General features: G+C 35.5%; 1 protein-coding gene across 12 annotated transcripts in view; it reads right to left on the reverse strand.

Moving 5' to 3' along the window:
- LOC109437798 (uncharacterized) overlaps positions 1–26691 on the reverse strand; it is an 802202-nt gene that overhangs the window by 477717 nt on the left and 297794 nt on the right. The gene's annotated exons all lie outside the window — the stretch shown is intronic.

Raw genomic sequence — 26691 nt, forward strand, 5'->3', positions numbered from 1 at the left:
CTAGAGTATCACCAGCAGGATGGATATCACATTTGCAAAGGACATCATCAGCATAACAAAGAGAAAGATGTCCCCTGTTCTCAAAGAATATATTTATCTTTTCACTTTCAAAGCCTTCGCTCACTGGATGGCTCTTTTCAACTTTTGAATGAGGAGAAGAGTGGCCCTCACAAAGCTAGAGTGTTCATCCTGTTTTTGGCATCTTCCAAATAGATCGTGCTGACAGCCACAGCCATAGATGTGATCACCACTATGCCGGGCACACATGGGTCTACATTCAGTAATTGGATAAAGCAAGGATGCCACTTCCCGAAAGGATATCATTTCTAGTGCATCAACAACCAAAGAAGAAGATGTGGATGCTGAGATCCAGAGGACAGCCTACCAAGGGAAGTCTTTTTCACTTTATAGCATTGATAAATTTGGCTTAGGTTTTTGGTTTTTTGTCTGTTGGGTTTTATTTGCTTTATGCATTTGGAAAATCGTAAAAGGGAGCACTTCAGAAACAACTAGGGGATATTATTGACTACTAATGCAAGCACCTAGGGTTGTTTTGCTTGTTTATTTTATTTTTTGTTTTTGTTTTTGTTTTCAGATGAGAAAACTAAGGGTCAGATTGGCTGTGATTGATCTAAAACCACATGATGGAGCCAGGACTCAAAAACCAAGTTTGTTTATATTCAAAGCCCCATGCCCTTCCCCAGTACATAATGGTAAATCTTTGCTTAGTCCAAAATAATGCTACAGAGCTTTTACAAAGCTTTCTTATATCTCATTGGTTTACTTTTGAATTTCACATATTGCATGAACAATGTTATAACAACAACAACAACAAAATTTAGTAAGATCACAATATAAAAATATATAGTAACCGCTTTCATTTTTCTGTTCTCTCTCAGTTCTGTATCATATGCATAAAATTAACTAAAACCATAATAATTAAAGATAAAGTTTGTATTCACATTTCTTGACTTACATTATGTTTTCCATACTCCTATAACATCTTCAGAATGGTTATTTTAATATTGGATAATCTACAGATTTCATGAATTATGGTGTTCTATCACTAGGCATTTAGATGATTTGCAAGATCATTTTGGTACACACAGCTTTGTTTTTATTTCCATCTTTTCCTTATGCTAAAATCTCAGAAAGAGACTCAAACTCTTGATCTATCATTTTCTAAGTGTGGTACCAACTACTCTGCTGCCAATCTCACAACCTTGCCAATATTAGGAACTCACTTCTTCCTCCCTCCTTCCCTTCCCTTTCACCCTTCTTTTCTTCCTTTCTTCTTTCCTTCCTTCCTTCCTTTTCCTTCCTTGCCTTTCTTTCCTTTTCTTTCCTTTCCTTCTTTGTTTCTTTGCTTTCTTTTTCCCTTAATTCCTTCCCTCCTCTCCCCTTCCTCCCTCTCTCTTTCCCTCCCCCTATCCCTCTCTATTTCTGTTCCTTGTCCTAATTTAAGAGAAGTAAAACTAAAAGCATTACTTTATTATAAGGCATTTCTCCTTTACTAAGAAAGACAAACGCTATTCTACATATGTGCTTACTGTTTCCTCTTTGTGAATAGGGGCTTTATGTCATTTTCCCATTCATCATTTGATGGAATCAGGCCTTCCTTACTGAGCTCATATGTAATATGTTTGTTAAGCTTCATCACATAGACGTGTGACCTGGGGCAAGTTATTTCAGCTTCCTGTTGCTAGGTTCCTAATCTATCTAATGAGAATAATTATCTCATAAAGTCTTTGGGAGCATTAAATGAATCAATACACGAAATTCATGCAACATTTTCTGGCACAAAGTAAATCCTCAATAAATACTGCGTTTTGTGTAAAATAGTCAATATAGTGTTTGCTTACAAAGGCATCTCTTCAGTCTGTGTTTGGTTCTCTATGCTTTATTTTTCTATATATTTATTAATTTATTAACTTATCAGACTGTATAGTTTTGCTTGTTCTTAACTCTTAGTAGATATATTCTGATTTGATGGACTACTTTATAGACTGATGGGCCACTTTGGGGATTTCAGATCTGGTAACAAGCTGTCAGCATTGTAGAGAGACACCTCAGAGCTCTATTGGGCTGGTCATCTGCCCACAGTGTCACTGAGGGCACTGAGGATGATGGACGGTGTTCAACATATGGGTTTCTAAGCAAGGGTCAACTTAGTGGGCCCCACAAATGCCATGGAAAGGATGGTTATATGCTATTTTATAAAATATTTTTAAAAACTCCCTATTTACAAGTTATTGAGCTATGAAGAAAAAAAAAAGATGAATTCTCCATTTTCATTGCTTCTTGAATTCATTCAATAAATATTTTCTGAATGTTGTGTTTCCTATATGTCTACCCTCACAATGAGGAATATAGAAGCTGTGCAGGTTGAGAGTGTGGGGATAGAAAAATGCAAAATTCAATTTTAGAAATCTGAGATTGAAGGCCAGAAAGACATACTGAGTAAGCAGTTAGAAAGATTGGCCTGGAGATCAGAAGAGGAGTATGGTCTAGAACCACAAAAGGCAACAAAACCACAAGAATGAATGGGATCAAGCAGGAGAGAAGGGTATAGACACAGAAGAGGATCTAGGTTGGAGCCCAAGAAAGACAGATGCATAGGAGAGGTGACTGCAAAAGAGGCTGAGAAGGAGTCGAGGTAAATGGGAAAGCAGCAACTAATTGTCACATATTTCAAAGAAAAAGAGAGCATTTTAAGAAAAAGAAATGCCTAACAGCATCAAATCATTGTGAGAGGTCAAAACACATTGGAATTATAAGTCGTCTTTAGATTTATAAAAAAATAAAGCGAATTTGTGAAAATGACAAGAACATTTTCAGCAGAGTGTTAAAAAATTGGAGTAGGGCGAGGAACATGTGGTAGTTAAGGAAACAGAACAGATAGAGACAACTGGTTTTCTGAAGGTTGATAGATACGTGGAGAGGCAGCTGAAGGAGGCCTGGGATGGAAGGAGGGTTTTTTATCTGGGGTGTGTGTGTGTGTGTGTGTGTGTGTGTGTGTGTGTGTTTATACAAATCCCTTAATATGTAGCAAACATCTATATTTATAAAGACATTGACATCTTCTGTATTTGGAAAACTCAAAAAGCTGGAACACACTAAAAATGTTAAATATAATTATATAGAACTCCAATAATAAAAATGAATTTTACAAATTCATGCAATAAAGTTTTGGGGCATGAATATGTAAAAAAGTAGGGATGTGTTGTCAAATATACTTGCAGTCCAATTCTAAGTTACTAGCTATGATTTTGGGGTGATTTACTCAAACCTAATCAGACTCAATTTATTCATCTCGATAAAAGGGATAATATAATTTTCCAAGTAGATGTTTGTGTTGAACAAATAAAAATACTGACCACTTACTATTCATAGAGAATGAACCTGGCCTGTGCATCTCAGTAACTTTAGTTATTGGAAATACTACAGATATTGTTGGAGAGGTATATATAGGACATAGGCATGGAGTTTGAATAGTATTGACCCTGGCAGTGGCCCTGGAAGTCACTTGTTTGAAATAGCGCTAAATGCCATTTTACCTGTTGACCATGACCCCTGTGTCTTAGTTAGAATGTAGCAAGTGCAGCCAAGTGAGTCCCATCAAAATTTTCCTGGGCTAATCATTCCATTTCATGTAAAGATACTCATTTTACTTTCTATACTTTATACAAATTTTTAAAATCTTTATGTCTTTTGCCTTTCACCAGAAGAAAATCAGAATCCATAAGATATAATAGCTAATGAGATAAACCTAGATATGATACACTTTTATACAATTTATCACTTAGAAATATTATGGCTTAGCATTATCACATAACAGTATCTTCTACCTTCAAAGGTATAGTAGAAAGGTACGAAGAGTGGTTTACCAAGCCTTCCACAAACATACACACTAGAGATGCCCTGTGCTTTGTCCTACAGTTTCCTGGGGGTGGATTCTCCTTACCCTGATAGTACAATATAGTTACAATCTTTGGTATCTTCATCCCTGTGTCATTGCTGTTACTATTATCCTCACTGTTGACTATAATAATCACAAACACTGCTGAGTGTCATTATATGTTCATGCTTTAATCTGTTTTCCTTTCTCTTCCTTTTTCCTTTCTACTATTTACTTTTATCTCTATCACATTTGTTAATTATGGCAGGAAATGTTTAATCTTCTCTATGCACTTCTCTGTTTACATGAAGTATCTCTGGCATTCTTAGTGTTCCAAAAATTGTCTGAGAGAGCTGGGATTATACTATAATAAGAAAGATAATAGCTCTAATTTATTGAGCACTTACCGTGTGCTCAGCAGTGCCCCAAGGTGTGTGTGTGTGTGTAAAATTATATATATATATATATATATATATATATATATATATATATATATATATAACCAAAGCCCGCCCTATTAGTTAGATACCATGATTACCTCACTTAATCAATGAGGCCACTGAAGTTAATTTGGTTAATTTGATTAGTTAACATTTCCCTAAGTCACCCAGCTAACAAGTGGTTGAATGGTATTAAGCAATTCTCATATGCTTTATGATTTTTCTGCCTCTGCTGTGTAATCATTAATTGGAGTTGCAATAGTCACTCTCCTAGCTAAGCAATCATCGTTATTGTCTTCTTAACTATTGCTCTTTAAATTAGTGGGTTTCTGACAGCCTAGGAAATTGGAAGATCCAAGATGGTAGAGTAGATAAACACTGTGCCTGCTTCCCTCCACGAACACATCTAAATTAAAACTAAATTACATAACAATCATCCTGGAGAACCATCTGAAGTCTAGCTGAACAGAAGTTTCATAATTAAGGATATAAGGAAAAAGCCACATCATGACTGGTAGGAGGGGCAGAGATGTGAAACAGGCTGTCCCCAAACCTCTGTGTGATGGCTGAGAATCAGGAGGGATATCCCAGCTACAGAGGTTCCCCCGAGAGGAGTGAGAGACCCCAGCTCCACACCAAGCTCCCCAGCGCAGAGTACTGGTGCCAGAAAGAGGGAGCCCCACAACATCTGGCAGTGAAAAACAGTGGGATTTCCGACCACCTGAGTGGGATGGAAGGCTGTGGGAAATCCAGGAATCTTCTTAGAGGGCCCACACACGAATTCACTCCTCACAGGCAATCACCCTGGGCTCTGGCAGAGGGACGGTGACTCGAGGAAAGCAATCTACCAGAGACAGAGTTTAAAACAATGGCTATGAGGATGCTCAAAGAACTCAGTAAGAACTTCAACAAAGAGATAACAAGCATAAAAAAGGATATGAAAACCATAAAAACAAACAAACAGAAAAGTCAGAAGCAAAGAATACAGTAACTGAAATGAAGAATGTACTAGAAGGAATCACCCACAGACTAGATGAAGCAGAGTACTGAATCAGCAATTTGGAAGACAAAGTAGCAGAAAACATCCAATTGGAACAGCAATAATAATAATAGTAATGAAGAAGAAGAAGAAGAAGAAGAAGAAGAAGAAGGAGGAGGAGGAGGAGGAGGAGGAGGAGGAGGAGGAGGAGGAGGAGGAGGAGGAGGAGGAGGAGGATCCAAAAACATGAGGATAGTTTAAGAGACCTCTGGGAAAATATCAAGCACAACAACATTCATAGCATAGGGGTACCAGAAGGAGAAGAAAGAAAGCAAGAGATTAAGAACCTATTTGAAGAAATAATGACTGAAAACTTTCCTAACCTGCTGAAAGAAATAGACATACAAGCCCAGTAAGCACAGAGTCCCAAACAAGATAAATGCAAACAGGTCCACACCAACTCACATTATATTTAAAATGGCAAAGGTTAAAGACAAAGAGAGAATTCTAAAAGCAACACAAGAAAGGCAATTAGTAATTTATAAGGGAGCCCCCATAAGGTTGTCAGATGATTTCTCAACAGAAACTTTGCAGGCCAGAAGGGATTGACACAAAATATTCAAAGTGATGAAAAATATGGACCTACAACCAAAGGTACTATACCCAGCAAAGCTATCATTTAGAATCAAAGGACAGATGAACAGCTCCCAGACAAGAAAAAGCTAAAGGAGGTCATCACCACCAAACCAGTATTACAAGGAATGTTAGAGGAACTAAATGCTCCAAAAAAACATAGGGTGGCTGAATGGATAAGAAATCAAAACCCTTACATATGCTGCCTACAAGAGACTCACTTCAGACTGAAAGACACACAGACATAAAGTAAAGGGATGCAAAAAAATATTGCATGAAAATGTAAATTAAAAAAATTTTTAAAATCTGGGGTAGCAATACTTATACCAGACAAAAATGGACTTTAAAACAAAGGCTATAAGAATAGATAGTGAAGAACCCCGTAATCCCAGTTCAGGGTATTTATATGAAGAAAACCAAAAATGCTACTTTGAAGGGATATGTGCATCCATATGTTCACTACAACATTGCTTACAATGGCCAAGATGTGGAGGCAGCCTGGGTGTCCATCAATGGATGACTGGATAAAGAAGAGGTGGTACATATATACAGTGAAATATTCCTCTGCTATGGAAGGGAATGAGTTCTTGCCATCTGCAGTGGCATGGTTGGAGCTGGCGGGTGTTGTCCTGAGAGGAATATATCAGACAGAGAAAGACATGCAATGTGATTTCACTTACATGTAGAATCTAAAGAACAAAATAAACAAACAAAACAGAAACACACTCATGGATACAGAGAATATTTTTATGGTTGCCAGATGGGAGGGGCTTTGGAGGTCTGGATGAAAGAAGGGGAAGGGATTAAGAAACACAAATTTTAGCTATAAAATACTCATGGGAATATAAAGTATAGCATAAGGAATATAGTCAATAATATTGTAATAACTATGTATGGTGTCAGATGGGTGGTAGATTTGTTGGGGTGGTAAATGGAAGCGGGTTGGAGACAGGGTGAAGGGATTAGAAAGGACAAATTGGTAGTTACAAAACAGTCATGGGGATGTAAAGTAAAGCATAGGGAATATAGTCGATGATATGATAATAATTATGTACAGTGCCAGGTGGGTACTAGACTAGTCAGGGATGTCTAATCACTATGCTGTACACCTGAAATTAATATAAAATAATATTGAATATCAACTGTAATTGAAAAATTTTAAAAGGGGGGAAAGGTAAAAGGGAATAAGAGGTTCCAATTTTCCAGGTATAAAACAAATAAGTCATGGGGATGTAATGTACAGCATAAGGAATAGTCAATAATATTTTGATAGCGTGGTACGGTGCCAGTTGGTTGCTGGGCTTATCATGGTGATCACTTCTTTCATATATAAATGTTGAATAACTAAGGCATACCCCTGAGACTAATATAATAGTGCGTGTTAACTATATTTTTAGTTAAAAAAATTTTTTAAGTAATAGTAAATAAATAATAAAACAAATAAATGTGTAGGTTTCTTTAAATGCACATGTCATGAGCTCAGAAAACCACTGTTGAACCTGCCCTTGATGGAATCCTTAGTCATTCTCCTGAAATATACCACCCTCTGCATGTACCAGAGTATGTTGCACATAGTGGATGATTCCAGAGGAATTTTTTTAATGATTGACGGCTCTAGAGCTGCTTTTTAAATAATAAAGTTGTTCACATGCAAAGAATTTTGTTATAATGTCTCAGAATTAATTTGACAACACATATAATGAACCAGTAGAAAGCCATTAAACCTTCTGAAACCATACAAAATGAAGAGCCTTGGTAGAAAAGCTCAGAAGTATTCAGGCAAGTAATGCAGCACAATTGAGGGACAAAACGGTGAAGAACACTAGACCTCTTTTAAAATATTTACTATTTCTCGACTGAAAATAAAAAGAGAAACGGTGGTTTTAGGACATTTGAAAGTGAAAAGGAACAAAACCTAACAATCTCCTCAAATCATCTTGGTGCCTGTGTCACAGGGGTATGTCTGAGGATTAAGTCAAACAACGCACGTGGAGTACCTAACATTATTGTAGACATCAGTCAAGTTTCCTTGTGGCTGTCACTTAAATTTGTACTCCTTCTGTAGTGGTATTCAACATGTCTTTGTTTCAAGTTGTTGTCTTTTGCCTGTTTTTTGGTTTTTTTTCTATAAATGGGTTCATATTTTGCTTATTTAATTATTTATTTATTTATTTTGGAACACACCAATTGCATAATTCAAACATCAAAATTTATAAAATGTATTCAATGAAGGATCTCCTTACCACCTCTATCCCACATTAGACGAGTGCCCATAACCCCAATACGTTATGCCTCTTCTTTGTTTCTTATTTATACTGCTCGAGGATGATACTACGCACATGCAAACCAAATGCACACAAACATACACAGGCACATACATGTGTATGAGGTTGGTGCGTATAAATGCATGGTGGAAAGTTTGCAAACTTAATTGTCTGACTTCATATATGTATAAATTATTTTTCTTTTTCTTCTACACAAATTATAAGTATACCATATATAGTTTTCTGTGTCTGTCGAATTCATTCTCATTGGTTTTCTTTTTCAGAAATTTCCTGGATATTCTTGTTGATTTTCCTATGAATTATACAATCAACTTGTCTAGTTTGGGGGGAAAAAAAAACACTTGGTATTTTTATCAGGATCATGTTAAATTTATAAGTAAACTCAGGGAGGATTAGCATCTTAATGATGTTCAGACTTTCTGTCCAAGAACATGCTATGCCTTTCCATTTGTTCATACAGTCTTTTGTGGCCTTCAAAAGTATTTTAAAATTTTCTTCATGTAAGTCTTACATTTCTTGTTAAACTCACACGTGTGAATTGTACATTTTTATTATTTTTGTAAAACAGGTATTTGCTCCCATTATACCTTCTAATTTGTTGTTTATGAGTGTAAAAACTATTGAAATCTGTATATTAATTTAGTATCCTGACACCTGAATGGTTTTATTGTTATAGGAATTTTAATTGATTTTCTTTATTTCCAAAGTATTTAATTATATCATTTGCAAGATAATACTTTTATCTTCTCATTTCCATTTTTTAAAAATTTCTTTCTCATCTATTTGCATTGGCTAGTTCACCTAGTACAGTAAGTAAGTATTGATGTTGGACATCTTTTCCTTACACGTATTTCTAACAAATGTTGAAATGCTTCAAAGTTGTTACCAGAAAGCACGATGATGGGTTTGGGTTTCAGATAGATATATTCTTATTTTGAATTGTTTTTTTAAATTTAGAATGAATATTAAATTTTGTAAATTGTGTTTTTAGTGTCTGTGAAAGTGGTTACATAATTTTTCTTCCCTTAATATCATATTATTAGATATCTTAATATTGAGCCATCCTGGTCATATGGCATTATTCTTTTAATATGCTGCTGGATTCCAAATGCTAATATTTATTTAGGGTTTTTTGTACTGATATTCTAGAGAGACATTAATCTAGAATAGTGGTTATCGAATCTGACTACATATGAAGTATGATCAAACAATACGGTGAATGTTTAAATTTAAAAAAAAAATTGTTATAATAAAAGACACATTGCTACTAATCCTCCTCAAAATACTCCCCCTCCTTTCAAACACACTTATTCCATGGTTCTTGCCACTTTCGGAAGCAGTTCTGGAAGTCCTCTTTCACGAGTGTCTTTACGAGCGTTTAAGAAATGATGTGTGGACACACAATGTGATATATAGATGATGTATCACAGAACTGTACACCTGAAATCTATGTAACGTTGCTAACAATTGTCACTCCAATAAACTTTAATTAAAAAAGAAAGAAAGAAATGATGTGTGGAGAAAACGGCCTGCAAAATGGGCAGTTTCATTCTCCATCATGAAAATACTTCATGTCACACACTGCTTCTGGCACGGCAATTTCTGTCAAATCGAAACACTACAGTGTGTCCTCATCCACCTTATTCACTGGATCTGGCACCATGTGACTTCTGACTCTTCCCCAAAGTCAAAATGACCATGAAAGGTAAACGCTTTGATTCAACTCAAGACAGAGGCAGCCACGACAGCGCAACAAAAGACATGAAAGAGGACTTCCAGAACTGCTTCAGAAAGTGGCAAGAATGATGGGATAAGTGTATTTGAAGCAAAGGGGGAGTGTTCTGAGGGGGGTTAATGGCAATGTGTTTTTACTGTAATACATTTTTAAAATTTAAACATTGACTGTATTTTTTTTTTTATCACACCTTGTATTGCAATCAATAGAGAGCTTTAAAAACAAAACAACAAACCAATACTGACCCACTCCCACCATGCACCAACCCATTACAACAGCATTCTGGCTACTGGGGAAGCTAACGTAAAAACAGGTTTGGAAACATTGTTCTATTATTTCTTTTTTGTATAAATTTAACTTTGTTGTTGCTGTTTTAAGATCAGTGTTATGCTCACTTCTTAAAAACATTTTGGAATTTTTCCTTTTTATCTGTGATCTGAACTAGTTTGAATAAGCATTGGAATTACCTGATTTTTAAAGATTTGGTGGTAAATGCCTCTGGTGGTGGTAACCAACCATCAGAACTTGGTTGGTGGGGTTTTGTGGGCTTTTTGGGGGATTGGTGTTTTGTTTTGTTTTGTTTTTTTAAGTGGGGAGATGGTGGATGAAGAGGGAAGCATGGATGACTGAAAATGTTCTCTTTCTCGCCTATGGAAAAATATCTGCTTACAGTTTTTAGAGTTTTTAGGTATTTTAGAGTCAATGTAAGTAAATTACTGCACCTAAATTTTAAAAATTATTTGCAAAATATTGGGTAAAGTAGTCAAGTAGCTGTCTCTGATATTTTTCGCAATTTTATGGTTATTCTACTTTGTTTTCTGTAATGTATTTTAGCCTTTTTAAATCTAATAATTTAGCTAACCGCTTAACTATCATTTTTGCTCCTTGTCTATTCTTCTAACTCATTAACTTCTTATCAACACATTTGTTGTCCCTTCTTACACCAGATAATTAATTTTTGTGGTCTTTTTAATTTATTTATATAAGAATTTAAGGCTATGCATTTTCTTTGACTATTACTTTATCTATATCCCATCAGCTGTAACAAGTACTGTAATGTAGCCATCATTTTTTCCACATATTCTGGTTTCATTTCAGTTTATATTTCCTCTTTGAGCCTAGAGTTGAAAGATTTTCCTCCAGGAGGTAGGGAAATTTCTTTTCTGATTTTATTCACAATGTTAGTGTTGTTGCTTTGTAATCAGAAAATGTTTGCTTTGCTCTTTTTTTTTTTTTTTTCTTTGCTCTTTATAAGTCTGAAGACAATTGTCATTTCCTTGATCTCTTAGGACTTACTCAGGGTAAGGGTTCATGGTTATTGGACAATAATATTTCCCTCTGTTTTTATGAAATAAAACTTAATATACAAGACATAAATCTACATTATTATTTTTGTCTTCGGTATCCTTTTTTTTCCCATTCCATCTAATCATGAACTAGAAGAGGTGAATTATCATTGTGTTTCTATTTTTTTTTTTTTTGCATGTCCTATATTTTTTATATGTTGATGTTATGGTATTGGTGCACAGAAAATTATAACAATGATATCTTTATTGCAAATTCAATACAAAAGCTCTTTCTTCATTTTATTTATATAATGCTTTGGGCCTGAATTTTTGTTGTTGTTTGATATTAATACGTGATATCGTCTACCTTTTTTTGTTCACATTTGCATGGCAGGTCTTTGCCTATCATTTTAATTTTTCTAAATCATTTTCATATGTGAATCCTTTGCTTCTTTCTACCATAAATCGGGATGCTTCTGATGTTTTCTCAGAAAGCATGATCGTGGGCTATATACAAGAGTGGTTCTCAACCAGGGATGAATTTGCCCTCCAGGGAATATCTGGCTATATCTGGGACCAATTTTGGTTGTCATAACCTAGGGGAACAGGGTGCTACTGTCATCTAGTGGGAATAATCCACGGAAGTAGCTAAACATCCTACAATGCACAGGACAGTCCCCAACCCACATACCCACCCAAAAAATTATCCAGCCCAAAATGTCAATAATGATGCTGTTCAGAAATCCTAATACACAGAATGTGTTTGCTCTGTGATCCAAATTGAAATCATTAGTCTTTTAATAGTTGATTTTAGATTACTTCCAATATTTCCATGATAAATATATTTGGTCTTAGTTCTATCATATTATTTTTTGTTTCCTTATATTTATTATTTTTTAAATCTTTCGCTATGTGGTCTGTTTTTTTGTTTGTTTGTTTGTTTTACCATGCGTATATTTCTATTATTTGAGAACATGATTTTTAATTTGTTTTAATGATTACTTTGATAGCTAAATCTTTATATAATACCTTTGGCCCTCTAATTTGGGGGGCAATATCAAATAGTTTCCTACTATGAGCAATGAAAAACACATCATGTTTTATCTTCCTTGGCATCCTTTCCAGTTCCTCCCTCACTTGATGTTGGTCAATAGTATTATATTTCTTAATATTTACTTTTATACTATCAAGTGGTTATATTTTTACAAATTGATTTATCAGTAGTATGTAATAGTCATTAATTCACAGCTATTATAGATAAACAAATAATCACGCATTTTATTTTCCATTTGCTTTGCCCTCCTAATTTTGTTGGTTGTATTATTTTTACAATGACAACATTGCTGTTCAAAGCATGGTCCAGGGACCAGCAGCATCGACAACAGCTCGAAGCTGATTAGAAAGACAGAATCTCAGGCCTTACCCAGACCTAATTTTTCAAAATTTGCATTTTAACAACGTTCCTAGGTGATTTTTATGTACCTTAAAATTTGAGAATCACTAGCCTATAAAGTTTACATTTGGTCTGTCACTCTACTTTCCATGTTAGTTTTAGTCTTAGTTCTGTTAAATATATGGAATGCTTACTGCCAATCCTTTTGCTGTGTTTCCCCACGTTATCTCTTGTTTTGTTGAAGTTCATTTTCTAGTAATTTCCTCTAGAAGAGCTCATTGTAAAAATATATGTTGACTTTCTGTATGTTCAAAACAGTTGGTTTATAGTTTTTATACTAGGAGGAAAGTGTGACTAGCTGTAAAATACTTCACTCATAGTTTCTTCCTTTAAGTATCTTGCTGATTTAACTGTATCACCTCTGGGGATTGAAGACTGCTATGGAGAAATTTGAGGCCAGGCTGATTTTTAATCCCTTAAAACTAACTCAATCTTTTTGGCCTAGCTGCCCCAGCCTTATAACTTTGTTCGAATGTTCTTGGTGTTGACTGAAATGGGTCAATTTTCCTGAAATGGGTCAATGGTGCCCATTCCATAGGTAAATTCATTCTTTCCTTTCAGGAAAATGATCTCAAATTATATCCCTAAATAGCTGTGTCACTTAATTTGTACTGTTATTTCTTCCATAAGGAATCCAAACAGACATATTGTGGGTCTCCTTTTTATGTCTTCTATTTCTACCATCTTCTTTCTGATCCTTTTTATCTCTTTAAATATACATATATATATATATATATATATATATATATATATATATATACATATACATATATATATATATATTTCATCTCATTCACTTGCCTTATTTCTACCCTCTCTGCCTGTGTCATCACCTACACAGTGTCTCTTGGCCTTATGATGCTTTTCATTTCACCTTTTTATCTGTATTTCATTATTTTTCTTCAACTCTTTTCCCTGAGTTATTCCAGCTCACTTTTCATTTTTACTGCCACCTCACCATCTTTCCTGAGTTCTTGCATTTCTGCATTATGGTTTCTTTAAAAGAGATTATTTTTTAAAAATTAATGGCATCACACTTATTCACAATTTTCATCTGTCTCAGCAACATTTTTCTGATGAACGTTTTTTTTGCCAATAAAGGATGATGCTCTTTTCTTCCTTTTAAAAGTTCATCTCTTATAGATGCTGTATCCATTTTGTGTTTTTATGTTTATATCTCTATGGTATTAGTTGGTGTTTTCTGGAAGAGCTCTAAGTGTGGAGGAATCAGGTATGCCCCGGGCTGGCTAGTTGTCACAAGAATCTCTTCTCAAATAAAGCCAGTCTCCCTTTCTGCCAGTGTGACTTGTATGCATAATTCTTCATGGCGCTCCTGCCTCCTCAGGCTGTTCTGCACATGGTCAGCTCTCAGGGAAGAAGGGCTCTGTCACCTTTCCATTCAACCCCATCTTTGAACCCCACTGCAGACAAGGAATCCAGCTATTGTCCCTCCGGGTATGTTCTTGACTACAGGAAGTATATTTATATTGGAGTGTTATGGAACCTAGTGCTATTCATTCTCTCTCCTCCATATTTTCATAAATGGTTCCTAAGCAAACACATTTCCTATTAGTAGCCCTCGCAAACATTCAAGAGTCTATATTCCAGTTCTAACAAGAATTTCAGGTATAATTTTGCTTTCCTTCTACATGTTATTTTTTAAAGGTTTCGAAGAAGACAAAGAAAAAAATGTTGAGTTTATGGATACACGTTCCTGGCAGGATTATTCTCTTACTGATTTTTGAGAACTCTTCTTAAAATATTAACATTAGCCCTCCACAACTAAATTGAAGCATGACTTGACTTGGATCTGATGGGCCCTGGAAAAACACACTGTTCCCCAACATTCCCCAATTTAAATATATATATATAATATTAACACTATCTTTGTCAATGTTCCAATTATTTACCTGGGGTTTTTGTCTTTTAATTTTTTGCATGAATAATAATTTAATTTCCATACCAACAAATCTATTTAATGTTTTTCTAGGTCTCCTGTCTTTGCTTTTATATTAAAATGGCTTTCCCTACACTGAGATCTAAATTGGTAACATATCTTGCATTTAGTTATTTCTTCTGGATTATTTTTTACATATAGCTTTTTTTTTAGATGTTTATCTTTTATAACATATAGCTTTTTAATTGATCATCAATGTATGTTCATATATTGTATGAGGTAGAGTTCTAAATTTTTTTCCCAAATAATTAAATTTCCAATGCAATTTTTGAACTATTTATCCTTTTCCCGTTGAACTGAAATGCCACCTTTAACTATATAAAATATTTATACTAAGTTTAATTTCTATACTTTTGTCTGTTAAGTTGAAATGTCTATTTCATCTTATGATAATATCATTGTCATTTTAATTATTGCAGTTTTATAATGTTTTTAGTGCAAATTTACCATGTCAGTTTTTCAAAATTAATTATATGTTTAGGTCTCTTTCTTAAAAATAATTCCAACTTTGGAATACTCACTCTCTCTATATAGAGATATAGATATAACTATAATCTCTTCTAATTAATTCATTATTTGACAAATAATAAATGCTTCCAAGGAAATACAGGTAGCAGGAAAAAAATGGGTTACATTCAAAAATACACAATTAGATTTAGTGATTCAAGTGAATGGAAGTTAAAAATAAAAGCAAGATGGGGAATGGTTTCAAACTATTTCTTCCTTTACCTTCCTCGCTCTATTGTCCTTCATACAAATCCCACAACTCCAATCCTTTTCCATTGATAAGCATGATGGGGGTAAAAAAATAATACTTCCTTACTTCTAAATTAAGTATAATTTTGAATTTCAGTATATTATCCTTAACGAGTTACTTAAGGATTTTTAAAAGAAATCATTCTAATAATTGAAATACCTGAAAAAATAGTGGGAAAAATAACTTAAAGGAGAAGTGAGTAGATCATAAAGAGAGAGAACTGTGTGAAACACAGATTACGTATGTTAATAATATTTAACATAACATAAGGGATTGCTGTGAAAAGAAACAATAACAACAATAATCATAAACTAATAATAATTAGTAGTGGTATGATTTCATTGGCTACTATCTACCAAGTGCTAGCTTGCCCAGTATTATGCAGAGTTCATAGAGCATTTCATTTAATTCTTCAGAAACACCTAGGAGGCAGGTACATTTATTAGCTCAGTTCCATAAATAAGAAAGGAGGAGCTTTGGGAGGCTAAGAATGTGCCTCGGGTTAGCCTGGCACGGAGACGGGGCGGGGCTGCTCAAATCCAGGTCTGCCTGATTCCAAAGCCTAGTCACTTAACCACTATGCTTACTTGAGGGAATTGGTCAGGGAAGTGAGTATCTCAGGAAATAACCTGCCTGGAGAAACTGGCTTCAATGTGCAAACAGATCAGTAGGCCGTAACTGGATTTTCCAGCTGTTCCCAGAAGCTTACTGCTGGCGTACAGTTGTCACTAGTCACATGGCGGGCACTGGAAATCTTCCTCTCTTCTCTTTCCCTAGCATAGTGGACTCGCTACAGAAAGCATGGCCACTAAGAGAGCTGCCATAAAGGTACGCAAGGTGGGAGTCGTCAAGTCATGAGATTAGGAAACAGCAGAAGGAGGCAGGCAAGTTAGACGAGCCATCAGTCATTCATTTCACATTCAAGAAATATTTATTAAGAGCCTACCCTGTGCCAGACACTCTTAGAGAGCTTGGGCTTCATCAACTAACAAAACAAAGATCCCTGCCCTCTTGGAGCTGACATTCAAGTGGGGGATATGAAAAACAAACAAACAAACAAAGAACAGTAAACAGCAAATTCAGCAGTAGATTAGCATGTAATAAAAGCTATGGAAAAAGAATAAGAGCAGGGGAGGAGGGAGAGCGGGGCTGGGGGGCAGGCAGTAAGTGTTAGGGGAGGTCCCATCAAAGCAGCTTCCACTGTGGAAAACTCATTCAAATGCAGAGGGTTTCAGAACACTTGCTGCCTTCTCATCTCTTTCCCTGTGACAATTGTTAAAGTCCTTATTGGCATCAATGTTATCAAGATCATCATCATCAAGATATTATTACTATTATTATTGACTGTCATTTATTAAACAATTATGACGTGTCAGACTCTATGATGCAAACCATTTTTAAAATGTGATTCCATTTAGTTAGCACTCATATTATAACGTCTTTTCTATTTGCCTTTAATTGGTGCTTTTGTATAATCTCGTTTGGCCCATGACAGTGGGCTGTAATAGGTCCCACGATCACTCCTGTCATATTCCTCAGGGGACTTTGCACAATTCTAGGCCCTCAAGCACAGCGTACACAGAGCATAGACACTCAGAAGATATTTGCTGACAACTGAAAAACAAATAGAGATTCATAGAAAAACAGTGTGACAACCAAAACTGTGGATGGAGAAATCAAATGCAGGGGCCTGTGTGCACAGCCCCAGGAAAGCTGTGGGTAGAAGAGCAGCTAGTGCCCAGCAGAAAACAAAAGCAGAAGCATCACTGACCAGTTCTTTGCACTCCCACTTTCCTCCTGTTGCCATTTTCTTTTCTTTTCCTTCTTTTGCCCCCCCTCCCACCCTCTTAGACATTGCACTTGCCAGGGATGCTGCTTGAACTGCTCCCGAGCAGTCTGTGCTCTCTCATAATTGATAAATGGAAGTGTTTTCCAATAACCTTATAAATCACAGCATGCAAATGGTTACAGTCGGGATGGGGAAGAGTGAATCTGCTGGGTTATAGAAGCCATAAGTACCTTGAAAATAAAGAATAACCCTTGCAAAATGACAAAGATAATTTCTTTTAGCATAATTGCCTGGCTAGGTATTAGCCATGAAATCACAGAAGAAAAAAAATAACCAAACACCAACAACAGATATTCTTATTTTATGAGAACAAAAAGGCATGATGTATTCCAAAACAGTTTGTGATCATTAAATTACATAACCTGTTATGTTTTATCCCTAAATGGCTTATTTTTCACTGTGTTTTATCCTGTTTGCTGCCTCGAGTTCTCTCAGAACTAGGTGGAATAGGAATCTTAAATTAATTTTTTTGTTATTATTACATAAGAGGGAAAAAAAAAATCACATGCCAAAGTGGTCAAAATATAAAATTGTTTGGTTATTTATCACTCTGAGATATAAAGAGTTAATGTTAACTTTCCAAATTTATGACTTCTATAATTGTTGAATCATTATTTTTGATTCAGCTCTTCACATTCATAAGAGGGGTTGCTTTAATTTTGTGGGCAGCTTTGCTGAGTATTAAATATTTCCAAGATTGTTTACAATCAAGAATTGTGGATTTTTGTGTATAGCACGCTATTGTCATGATCTAACCTAAAGAAAGCCAAATTAAAATTGATTTACTAAATAGGTTAAGGATAGCATACTTATTCACGATTTCAACCCTATTTCATGCTTAGACAGGCAGATCTTAATTATACACAAAAGAATACAAATGTTATTAGCATGATAATAATTATTTAGAAGATGTCCTCTCGTTTTCAAAAAAAAATTAAACCAGTATTGTCATTCGTGCAGCTACATTTTTCAACAGAATGACAGCTTTGCTAGTCATAGATATGTTCAAAGTACATATACAATATTCAAAGCTGTACAGCAGACATGTTATCTGCATGAGCTCGGATATGCAGTGCCAGCGACGCACTGCACACTAATCATTATGTCCTACCCACGGTACTACATGCAAATACAATCCTTTGTGACATTTTGTCAAATATTTTGAGGATTCTATACTCCTTATCACACCTCCATCCCCGTGTTCTCATCAACAATCAGGCACCCAGAAATCAGTTCCATGGATGGCACGGACTCTGGCTAGTCACAAGCATAACACCATGCCAAATTAGTGAAAAGAAAATTAAAGATTTACATATAAGTGGCTAACAGGCAGGGCACAGGCAAAGCAAACTCCAGTTTACATTTACCACCTTGCGAGCTGTGTGTGGCAGAGGCAGCCCTGGGAAAAGCAACTTCACCCTATGTTTGTGGAGCAAGAGATGTAAACATTACGTAGAGTATCCAGCATATGACATAATAGATAAATCAATTTAAAGGTCCTGCATTTGGAAAACCTACACCGTGGGTCAATACCCATTGTCAATGAGCCCATATACAATCGAATTGAGAAAATGTAGAAATGTTTCAGGACTAGAGAGTTGGCTACAGTACAAGCAATGCATTTTTGAACATTGATTTGCCAGAGTGTATCTGTTGTCTGTTGCTCCAGGCTGGCATTTTTAATTATTTCTGGGACAAATGGATCAGTGATACACAGAAAATCTGTAGGGCTTCTTGTCAAATTAATAAAATAATAATGAAAGTAGTCATCTCAGACTGCAAACTGTCAAAAATCCTTGAGAGATCTATAGTAATCTACATGGTTAAACAAACTAAAATGCTCCTGCATGCTATTTTAAATCCTAAGTGCGGTGACATAAAATAGATTGTGTAGTGTCCATTGTATACAATGACACCTACTGTGACAAAACCCGACTATGTTTAATGACCTTTTTAAATCTTATACCTAGAGTCCATAAAAGCATTGTAATTCAGTTGTAAAACACACTTTAATAATCAAAATGCAGCTGTTAAAATAGCATTGCTCATAATTCTAACTTGAGGCAATTTTTTTTGTTGTTTTTAATGCAGAAGAGCAGACCACAGTTTAAAATTCCTATGAGGTCACTATTGGCCATTACAGTGTTTTTTTGCAACTTAATAATAGATGTTTTAAAGTTTAAGTGCAGCCTCAGGCACTCATAAGCATTTATTACAAATCGCTGGTTGCCTCCCTTATGCAGAAAGGAATAACATTTACATACAGTAGCACGGATTAATAAGATAAAAAATTTGAAAAAGCCGTCAGTCAGGGAGCGAAACTAGTGCTAATAAAGCCCACTATATTCTTCGGAAATATCAAGCCGTCTGTTCCAATATTTTGCCATTCCCCATGAGGTATACAAATCCAAATCAGATAAGTCTCAAGCAGTGCCAAAGACATGCTGCTCGGCTCTCCAGTGGCACCCGGCTGAATCTTTTATTTATCTTCAGAGCAATTGTACATTCTAGTATACTAAAGACTGAAATAAACTGAACATCACTCATCAGAAAGTTTCATAAAACGGGGCCCTCTCCTTCCTTGTTTGCTAAACCGTGATTAGTGAGAAAAATGCACTGCAAAGTATGTATCATGGTAAGGAAATATAATAGTAGGCATGGGACCTCTGTAAGCAAGGGCTAGTTAAATAGAACCACATCTTGCTGGAGTTTAAAATGATGCTCACGTGAAATCAGACCCAGAAAAGAGAAAATTGCTTTAGGAAAGGGAGTCCACAAGCCTTGCCTGTCCTCCGTTTTGGAGTGGCTCCAGCCCAAAGGTGCAGGGGAAAGCGAAAGCAAAATAGCACACATAATTTCACACGATGATTAAACTGCGAAGATCCTTGTTATAACAAATCACTGTGTCACTCTCCCAAACTGCAGCATAACAAAACTGCACATAAAATCATTTCTGCCCCTCGGAACACTGCTAATTAAAAAGTACAACCGTTAGTGTTCTGATTGGGGATGAGGCTGCCCATTATTTCCAGCCTAAGTGAACATTGATAAAAGAAATTTATTTATTTATACGTAATTATTATTGTTACCCTACTGAACAGTGCTGGGGATTTAGAGAAATGAGACACCATGGTTCTAATTTTTCTTCAAGAAGTCTGCCATATTAACTCCATTGAATAATTACTGAAAAGTAATACACTCGTGTAATATTACCTTATGCAAAATTGCATTAATCAAAAAGTGAGCCTGCTGCAATCAAGTAATTTGGGGGTGGGGAAGACATACATGCACAGCATATTTTCCTTAGGACTTATTTTCCTTACAGCAGGGTATTAACTAATAGTTTTGTAGCAATGATCCCATGAAAACAGGGAAGTAAATCAGAAAGGGAAAAAAAAAAAATACAGCCCTGCTCTTACACAGAAGGGCCACATAAATGGCAAAGGAATGGCAAGTTTCTATCTTGACAGCCTGCTGCATCGCTTCGACTCTGTACACAATAAAATAAATCCTGCTTGACCTCTCAAAGGAGCCAGACCATTGTTCCCCACACGAAGAACTAAACGTAGACGCTTAATTATACCCAGGCAGCTTTATAAAACATGGGGCTTATGACATAAAATGAACATTTCCTGTTGTGGTAGGTTTTCTTCGAAAATTAAGGAAAAGGAAAAAGAAACCATAGACATGGGGCAGATCACTCCAGGTGTGCATGCAATGTGGCAAATTAGTAAAGGTTCTTGTGCATACATAATGTCTTATAAATACCTCGGTTCTAACAGCACTAATGCAAGTGCAATCATTTTTATAGCCTTTTGTCTTGTAAGTTTTGCAGAGAAGAGTGGAAGGTGCCTCTCAGATTAGAATCTAACCCTGTGTGGTCACTAGGAGCCGAAAAAGCATTCATTAGAGATGTGCATTTCAGTTCTTTATTTTTAAAAGGTCCAGTGGCTGGATGGCCTGCTGGGCTGCTGGTTATTTTGTTGGTGTGTGGGTTGTTGTTTTTGTTGTGTTCTTCTTAGTGGCCGTGGCTGTGAAGTGTGGTTTCTCCACCGGCCTCTCCCAGGCTAGCTGTGAATAGTGCCCATTTTGAGATTAGGAGATTAGGTTATTCATCACTCGAGGTGCTCCCTGCTGTGCCGCTACTATCAGAGCGCAGCCAAATCAAAACATCTCTGGAAGGCATTTCAGAATAATTGAATGCATCATAATTTCCCTATTAATACATATCTCATATTACAGATTATGCATGAAATGTTCACATTATCTGTTACTTTTTGTTAACGTCTTGCTCCTTGCCAGTAAATTTAATACACAGAGTGAATCAGCATGCTATGATGAAGGGATAGGTTACTGATAGTCATTTTTTTTTTTCAGGATTCAGTAGAAAATTAAAGTAAATCGATCATTTTATAGCCCCACTGGAATGGCTACAAGGGCATGTTGCTAAGCAAATGGTAATTTAAATGTACTGTGTAATTTTTCTACGCAATTTACTGAAGGCAGATTTTATTTCTCAGTTAATATCAGACGCTCTTTATCTGTTAGTGCATGATGTATCTGTGATAGACAAATTATTAATCTATATTTTAATCAAATGCTGCAGCTTGACAATGGGTCATGTAGGCACTATAGGAGTGAAATCCTGTACCCTGAAAGAATATGACTATTATTAATACCTGAAAAAAGATGATTAATTCAATATTCACTTGTATTATAAAAAGCATGCACTAAATTCTAACCAAAAGTAATCAAAGTAAATCCTAATGAAATAAAATTAAATTAAAATGTCCATATCGCATAACAAAAAGTTATATTCAGTATTTTCAAATTGATTGTACATTTCATTTCATGAAAGTTGTCTAGCCGCCAGAGGTGCTTTTAAAAAAATATTTTATGCTTTTGACAATATTTTAAATGTAATATGGAAGCATATAACTGAAAATATAATAAACATTTTAAGATAATTATATATTATCCGTGGTGAAAACTTGTCTTCTTGGGCATATTCAAATAGCAAATAATTCTTTCTTTAAAAGAAAAAACACTTACCCTGAATATGAGGGTAGTTTCAATTTTATAATAAATCAAAAGTTTCATATTTTAAGACAAGTAAGGATACTTAAAAGAATCTCTGTTTGATGACACCCATCATTTTTATGAAATTAAAAAAGGAAAAGACGGGAGGCCCCATTTAGCCTTCAGGTTGCTAAAGTAAAGACAAGATCTTCCTGCTGCTGGTGTACAAAATGTATTATTGTCATTAATGAAAAAGTTAATGGGCCATTTTCTTATATAACAATTTACATTTTACAATTTGAGTATACAAATGATATGTACAGCAGAGAGCTGATTATTTTTGCTCAAGGAAATAGTTTTAATGTGTTTTTATGGACATCAAATGTTGTGAATAATGATGCATCCACAGAATGCAAATAGGATGACAGCTCTTGGGCTGTGATCAACAGTCCTTGGATAAAAGGTCTGCTGGGACAATAACATTCTGTGGAGGGCCTGAACAGTAAAAAATGGGAAACAAGGAGGACACCGGAATATTTGAAAGGTAGATCAGCAGATGGGATTTGGAGTATGTCACTCACATACAGACATCAGATAATATTCCCAGTATTAAGAGAAAAATGTATTTGAAAGAGAATGTGTCTGGGTAACAGTGAACTGCAGACAGAAAGTTATTTTTGATTCTGGTTGATAAAATCAATTTCTGAAATTAGATATGGCTCACCATATAAGAAATGAATTTTGATAATACATGTATCCTACAGTATCAAATCACCTTTGGTTTACTAACTTCTATGTGTGGGGATCACTTTTTCTCACCACTTAAAGGCAGTCATTGCTTCAGGCAAATAGGAATGTCTCCAGGAATACTACACAACAGAGTTCTTTGGAGGAGATGGGGAAAATAATTTTTTGAATTGACACAAATCAAGTCCCTTCTCCAAGATGCATGGAATAATGTCAGGTTTGCTGTGAGATCACAAGTGCAGTCCCTAAAGAGCAGCCACTCCTTTTATTGATCACTGGAATTTGTGGGCAGGTGTCATCTGACATTAGAGCCCTATGTTCCATCCCACTACACACGTACCTATAAGGATAACTGAGTATCTTGATGACCAGCTAAAGTCACACCTGAAGCCACACCTGCTCACCTACTATCCCAGATTTGACCTAACCAACGTCTATCTAGGACTAGAAGGTTGGAATATAGGCCTGTAGACACACACACACACACACACACACACACACACACACACACACAGCACAGATTCAGGCTATGACAGAAGAATGCCAAGACATGTGGTAGAAGTGAAACTTTAGTCAATCATTCATTTACCTTTTTATCTACATACTTGGGAAAGGGGACTCAGTATTCTCCCCTCAGTGAGAATTCTCATAAAAAAAAAAAATAACTTTTAAATGAGGAAAAATAGAAGTGAGGCTTTTACCTATTTTAAAAAAGAAAATCTGGGTGACAATTTTCTAGGTAGCTCAGTATGAGTTAATTTGAACAAAATGCTTATAAAACGCAATAGGTAACACAATGTTTCCCAAACATTTCTTAACCTGTTTGTGAAAGAGGAAGGGCCCACAAACAGAAGAGAGCATGACCTGAACATAGCCTCCATGATAAGCTTCATCAGGAAAATTTGAATTAAATGGGAAAAAAATTCTATACCAGTTACATTTTTAGTGAAACATGGGGATTTCCCAAACCATCAACAATGCAGCAAGACTAGAAAAGTACATTATGCCTTCAATATATAATAAAAGACAGCTGAATGTAAAGAAATACCTACCCATACGTGAATATAAATAAGAAACATAATGGAGATGGACAAATTGCTCTTCAGGGTGAAATACAGTGATGGAAGTGGAAACGTATTGCTCTGGGAATCCAGGATTATCAAATCTTTCTTTTCCTTTTCTTTTCTTTTTTTTTTTTCTTCTTTTTTTTTAACAACACAAGAATTGACAAATTGGCAAAGCTGTTGTTCCAAGATTACTTTCTTATATATTTCTTTCACCACCTCCTACTCTGCCACCCAAAAGTTCACCTTTAAGTGTTGCTTTTTTAGCCAATGATAAGCAAAGTTTCCTGGGCTGCTGTCATCAACACTGCCTAGAAAAGTACGCAATGAAAACAACCACAACCACCACGAAAATGAACCCCACCTTAAAAACTTCCTTCCCCTACCAAGGACAGTTATAAGTTGTAGGAAATGGGGACCCATATGCCTGCACTAAAACCTAGATAACTGGAATTATTTGAAATTTGAAACATTGAGCACAAAAATAATTAAATTTGGAAACGCTCCTAGAAAATGATTTAAGCTCCCCACATTACTTCAAAGAGAGCGAGCATCCTTCCCACCCACCTCTATCCAAAACAAAGTTACTTCTATAACTTCTTCCTCTGGTCTGGAAAGCAACATGCCTACATCCTCTTATATTTGAATTTATTTTCTCTGCCAAAATCCAGCATCAGTGCCTTTAGGCACACATAGGAAATGAAGTGGGTTGGATCTGCTATCTTTAGCCATCCTTCTATGCATGACTAAAATCTGAAGAGTTAACTGACCTCATATGTATATGAACTAATTGTACAATAAAACTGTTTTCTCCTAAAAAGTTATGCACATAGCTTCTTTTTCTTTAGCTATATACATGATTTTTTTTAATCCTGATATAGAAACATAAAGGTTTTTTAAAATGTATTTTATTGCAATGGGTCATTCAGTTAATGGAATTTTGTTATATAGCTTAAACTATATTATTTTTAGTATGGTTGAGTATACTATTTTTCAGTATAATTTAGAAATTATCAAGTTTATTTCCTCCACCTGATTATCTAAGAAATCAAAAGTGACAGTGAACCCTGAGTATTTTGTCAAAAGTGGAAGGATAGTATACATGATTTAAATTTCAGCAAGAGTTGCTATACCTTTCCAGTATAGATCTCAAAATCTCACCCTTTCTCTATAAAGAAAGTGGAAGTGGTCATCTACAACGGGATCAGGTATCACTTGAAAAAAATCTAACACTAAAAGAATTTTTACTCAGAAAGCCAGAAAACAATGAGATTGTTTCAATCACATAAGGGAGTCACCATTTTACAAAAGCATCCAATAGCCTTTTCCCTATAAACAATGTTATAAAATTAACAGAATCAAAACATTGTTAAAGCCATCTATTATCCCAACCCTACAAAATAATCTATATTATCTATTCCACATCTTCTAGTTCTTAAACATACATACATTTTACATACTGTAGATAGCATGTGCATTATACTTTTCCACTTAACACTATGGATTAAGCGTTCTTCTCACTTACCATAACTGAATGGCCTGTAAGGAGACTATCTGTTTAATAAATGAATAATTTTTCAATCAGAAGCAGTACTGTCATTTTCTTTAGAGAGAGAAAGCTTTTACCCTCTGATAGAAAATAAAGAAGTCAAGGCCAGAAAGATCATTTTTGAAAGCTTAATATCTTTTGCGTTGACGTCAGTACCTATGATTGACCAGCCTTCTGACTTAATTAACTGAGGGTCTTAGCTTGGAAGCCAAAACTTGTATTTCATTCATACTCGCAAACTGCAAGAGAACTTAACCAACCACCGTCCCTGAAAGGCTTCACGGTTGCAGTTACACCCATCCGTCTGTCCATCCGTCCGTAGCTAAGGGACAGAGCTTCCCTTGACAAAAGCCTTCTCAAACAAAAGAATCATTTGCAAATTCCAAACTTTCCTTTTGGAACTATTCTCCAGAATAGTGGAGCAGTACAGCAGCTAGGACAGTTTGTGAGTAACATTTTGTAGCCAAATGAAAAATACATAGAAAACATCTCACAAAAATGGACCGAATCAATAAAGCAAATAAACGCTTCTCTTCAGCACTCAGCAGGTATAGCCTTATTTTCCCACCATTCTACAGTAAATCAGCAATATCTTGAAAAATATAAAGAATATTTTACCACAAATTGACTGCATTTAATAAAATGCAAGCTCTCCTGCCCAGACAGAGAAAATTCGAAATCAATAGTCAAATTCCCCATCTTCTTTTAAGTGAGAGAAACTAACATATAGCTTTATTGTTGCCCCATGAATTATCCCATGGTTCTTCACATTGTGGCAAGAACTCTGCCAATTCTTCACTTTTCAGATAAAGAAGAAAGACAAAGCACAGGAAATAAATCAACAAATGACTGTCTTCTTTGGCAAACAGATGAATTAAAAAGAAAAATAATTTCCTTGTTAAAAATACATTCAGGACACCAATACTTGAAATGCATTGTTAGAAAGTGGCTCATTTTTTACACTGAGAGTTTCCTCTCAAAGGGATTTTTGTGGCACTTTCTCTTAAAAAAAAACCCACAAAACGAAACACCATACAAGT

Source organism: Rhinolophus sinicus, chromosome 2, assembly GCF_057876585.1.
Source record: "Rhinolophus sinicus isolate RSI-liver-muscle chromosome 2, RSI-T2T, whole genome shotgun sequence".
In the NCBI taxonomy this organism is placed as follows: Eukaryota; Metazoa; Chordata; class Mammalia; order Chiroptera; family Rhinolophidae; genus Rhinolophus; species Rhinolophus sinicus.